The sequence below is a fragment of the Tupaia chinensis genome, unplaced genomic scaffold, assembly GCF_000334495.1.
Source record: "Tupaia chinensis unplaced genomic scaffold, TupChi_1.0 Scaffold000212_1, whole genome shotgun sequence".
In the NCBI taxonomy this organism is placed as follows: domain Eukaryota; kingdom Metazoa; phylum Chordata; class Mammalia; order Scandentia; family Tupaiidae; genus Tupaia; species Tupaia belangeri.
In genome coordinates, this window is record NW_006159687.1 from 3,872,578 (window position 1) to 3,877,294 (window position 4,717).

A 4,717-nucleotide genomic window follows, 5' to 3' on the forward strand; every position below is an offset into this window, starting at 1 on the left:
CTCAGCCCCGGGTTCTCATTGCCTCCCCCTCTTTTTTTTTTTTTTTTTTTTTTTAAGAGATGTTTGCTATAGGGCGTGTATGCACACCAGAGAGACAGGAAGAGAGAGATCAGTCCCCACAGGGGACGGCCGCGTCACAATCCCTTCTCCTCTGTTCTCCTTTGGGGATTTTGGGCGCGCACGCACATGGGCCTGCTGTGTTTTAAGCCTCTGGGTCTAGGACTCGAGCCACAGTTGTCTATGTGGGAGTCCAGCAACGTAACCAGTGTGCCATCTGCTGGCCACGTGCCATCTGCTGGCCCCTTCATCATCTCCTAGTGTAGAAAATGCTTCTATCAAATGATCACCTTGCATCTGTTTGAAAAATTACTGTCATGAGGACGTAGCTTTATTTACTTACTTATTTTGAACAGCTTTGTAAAAAAAATTTTCATATACAAGTATTTATCTGCCAACTCATTCTTTTTTTTTAAAATGTTTTCATCACCACACTTTGAGCTTTAGGTATTTGAAAATAATTTTTATTTTCCCACGACATTTTTGCTCTGTCGATCATGTGCCGTCCTTGGGAATTCGGGGCTTGCCATGTGGCCCGACGTGCTGGGAGCAAAGTGGTGTAGGTCTGCCCTGTGTGGCAGAGGCCCTTCCCTGCCAGGGGCTGCTTCCCAGCTGCCTTGGCATCGCTGCTGCAAGTCCAGAGCCTTCGCGGTAGAAGCTCCCATCTGGAGGACGTCTAAGAATGCAAAGCTCCCTGTGCTCGCATGACTGGTGCCTGGCTCAGCTTTTCTTAGACACTCAGTGGTCACGACATTGAGTGGTCTCCTGGTCCAAGTGATGCCCTCCTGAATCCTGTATAGTGTGCAAGTACTTCCCCGGGGATGGCTCCACTGGAGTACCGTCCTCGAGGGTCCTCTACCAATTTATTTTTTAATGTTTCATCTTTGTATTATACAGTCCAGAAGAATGATTTTCCTAATGGAAGGAAGTTTTTTTTTTTTTAATTAAGAATTATTTATTTTTATTTTTATTTATTTTAATTTAACCAGAGAGAAAGAAGGGAGAAAGCAGGCTGCCAGATCTGGGACTCAAACCTGAGTCAGCCATGTGGGAATTGAGCACGTTAACCATCACGCCAACTACTAGCCTGAGGAGGTGTGTGTTTTTGTTTGTTTTTTTGTTTTTTTGGTGGGTTTTTTTGGGTTTTTTTGTGTTTTTTGTTTTTGTTTTGTTTTGTTTTGTTTTTTGAGAGGTTTTTGCTATAGGGCGCATGCGCTCGCCAGAACGAGAGACAGAAAGTGAGAAATCACTCCCCAGGGGGATGGCCACATTGCAGTCCCTTCTCCTCTCAGGATCTTGGGCACGCACCCAATGTTGAGTTTAAGCCACTTGGTCCAGGACTCAAACTGCAGTCAACCACGTGGGAGTCCAGCAACATGACCATTATGTCAACTGCTGGTCCCAGCTATATTTTGTTTCTAAATCATTATTGAGTGGTCGGCAGTGGCATGGTAGGTTAAGGATGCCCTCACCTGGCCGACTACAATTCGAGTCCTGGACCTGGAGACTTGCTTTCTCACTTTCGTTTCGCTTCTCTCTCTCTCTCTGTCCCTTTCTGGTCAAATTAAAGTGAATAAATAAAGTTAAAATAATTATAAGAAAAAAAATCATTATTGAAAAAGTTTCCCTTGCATTTTGGGTATTTATTTTGAGTAAATTTTACAAATCAATTTGTGAATACTTTTTCTTTGAAATTGCATTTTCTCATTCTAACGTTTTTATTACATTTAGTTACCGTACATCTTTACAGTGTACAGGATGAGTTTTCAGCGTGAATACAGCGCATATCAGTCAGCTCACAGATAATCCCTGAGGCATGGGCAGAGGGCTGGCCATAGCAGGGGCAGGTGCTGCCCCGCTGGTCCACCGTGAGCACAGCGTGTGGCCCGAGCGCCACTTGACCGGTTCCCGGAGTGACAGGAGGGCACCCCTCCCCATGATGTCTGAGTGCTAAACCCGAGGAGAACTGGGGCCAAGGGGGGTGTGCAGCCGCCCACAGTCTCAGCGGCCCACGGTAGCGGAACACGGCCTGGGTGACTTCACAGGATGCAGGCTGAGCATGACGGGTCCGACACCCGAAATCACCAACACCTGAAACCTCTAGAGGCCTGGCCTGATACCAGAGTGGAAAACTCCCCCGGCCTCGTGCGGTGGTCCCAAAACAACGCAGCACAAAACCCTGCATAAACCCCGTCAGGCTGTGTGGAAGGTGTAACGGGACAGACTCTGTTAGACTTGGTGCCATCCCCAGGATGGCTCACAGATTCAGATCCGAAACACTCCTGGTCTCGCACACTTGGGGGAGGGGTACCCAGCCTGTGTCCCCTCGTCCAGGACTGCTGGGCATTGGTTCTCTGTGGGCGTGGAATCAACCCCACGGTCTCTTGCCGTGTCAGTTAGCTGTTAACTGCTAACTAGAAAACTGTTTTTAAGTAAGCGTTAATGAAATTGGTTTTTTAAAAATGCTTTCAGGGGACCAGCATTTGGCATAATGGCTATGTCGCTATTTTAATTTAACCAGAGAGAAAGAAGGGAGAAAGCAGGCTGCCAGATCTGGGACTCAAACCTGAGTCAGCCATGTGGGAATTGAGCACGTTAACCATCACGCCAACTACTAGCCTGAGGAGGTGTGTGTTTTTGTTTGTTTTTTTGTTTTTTTGGTGGGTTTTTTTGGGTTTTTTTGTGTTTTTTGTTTTTGTTTTGTTTTGTTTTGTTTTTTGAGAGGTTTTTGCTATAGGGCGCATGCGCTCGCCAGAACGAGAGACAGAAAGTGAGAAATCACTCCCCAGGGGGATGGCCACATTGCAGTCCCTTCTCCTCTCAGGATCTTGGGCACGCACCCAATGTTGAGTTTAAGCCACTTGGTCCAGGACTCAAACTGCAGTCAACCACGTGGGAGTCCAGCAACATGACCATTATGTCAACTGCTGGTCCCAGCTATATTTTGTTTCTAAATCATTATTGAGTGGTCGGCAGTGGCATGGTAGTTAAGGATGCTGGCCCCTCACCTGGCCGACTACAATTCGAGTCCTGGACCTGGAGACTTGCTTTCTCACTTTCGCTCTTTTTCTCTCTCTCTCTCTGTCCCTTTCTGGTCAAATTAAAGTGAATAAATAAAGTTAAAATAATTATAAGAAAAAAAATCATTATTGAAAAAGTTTCCCTTGCATTTTGGGTATTTATTTTGAGTAAATTTTACAAATCAATTTGTGAATACTTTTTCTTTGAAATTGCATTTTCTCATTCTAACGTTTTTATTACATTTAGTTACCGTACATCTTTACAGTGTACAGGATGAGTTTTCAGCGTGAATACAGCGCATATCAGTCAGCTCACAGATAATGCCTTAGGCATGGGCAGAGGGCTGGCCATAGCAGGGGCAGGTGCTGCCCCGCTGGTCCACCGTGAGCACAGCGTGTGGCCCGAGCGCCACTTGACCGGTTCCCGGAGTGACAGGAGGGCACCCCTCCCCATGATGTCTGAGTGCTAAACCCGAGGAGAACTGGGGCCAAGGGGGGTGTGCAGCCGCCCACAGTCTCAGCGGCCCACGGTAGCGGAACACGGCCTGGGTGACTTCACAGGATGCAGGCTGAGCATGACGGGTCCGACACCCGAAATCACCAACACCTGAAACCTCTAGAGGCCTGGCCTGATACCAGAGTGGAAAACTCCCCCGGCCTCGTGCGGTGGTCCCAAAACAACGCAGCACAAAACCTGCATAAACCCCGTCATGCTGTGTGGAAGGTGTAACGAGACAGACTCTGTTAGACTTGGTGCCATCCCCAGGATGGCTCACAGATTCAGATCCGAAACACTCCTGGTCTCGCACACTTGGGGGAGGGGTACCCAGCCTGTGTCCCCTCGTCCAGGACTGCTGGGCATTGGTTCTCTGTGGGCGTGGAATCAACCCCACGGTCTCTTGCCGTGTCAGTTAGCTGTTAACTGCTAACTAGAAAACTGTTTTTAAGTAAGCGTTAATGAAATTGGTTTTTTAAAAATGCTTTCAGGGGACCAGCATTTGGCATAATGGCTATGTCGCTGGACTCCCACGTAGTCGATCGCGGTTCGCGTCCCGGACCCGGTGGCTTAAAACTCAACACCAGGCGCGTGTGCGTGCGTGCCCAGGATCCCAAGAAGAGAATGGAGGAGAAGGGATTGCAGTGTGACCATCCCCTCTGGGGGGTGATTTCTCACTTTCTGTCTCTCTCTTTCTGGCGAACACATGTACCCTATAGCAAAAACTGCTAAAATCAAAAAGGCTTTCAGAATGACTGTTGTACCTTTGTTCTATCATTTTTTAGTCTATGGTAAAGAGTTCTGAAGAGAAAGTGGAGACGGTTGGTTCTTGCTCAGCACGGATGTGTAAAATCAGTTGAATCCAGTTCTGGTCGTCCTTAAAGTTGTGTGTGTGTGTAATATAGTGATTTTATATGGACAGAAAGTAAATGACACGTTTAAATACACACATAAAGATATTACCTTGTGCATTATCATTATCAGATAACTTTACTTTTGTGTCTGATAAATTTGTTTCTTCCGGGCGCCACCTCCCCCTGTCTGTGATCCAACTCCACCCTCTACTCTCTGGTGTCTCCGCTTGCCCTCCCTCTGCTAGCCTGCCGGTCTTTCAGATTCTGCCGTTGCGAGCACTTTTTCGACG

The 4,717-nt window shown here is 47.3% G+C and overlaps 1 protein-coding gene across 1 annotated transcript in view; it reads left to right on the forward strand.

Annotated features, from left to right (window-relative positions):
- The window catches only part of YEATS2 (YEATS domain containing 2), a gene marked incomplete in the record, with an annotated part of 121,038 nt that overhangs the window by 62,891 nt on the left and 53,430 nt on the right, over positions 1-4,717 (forward strand).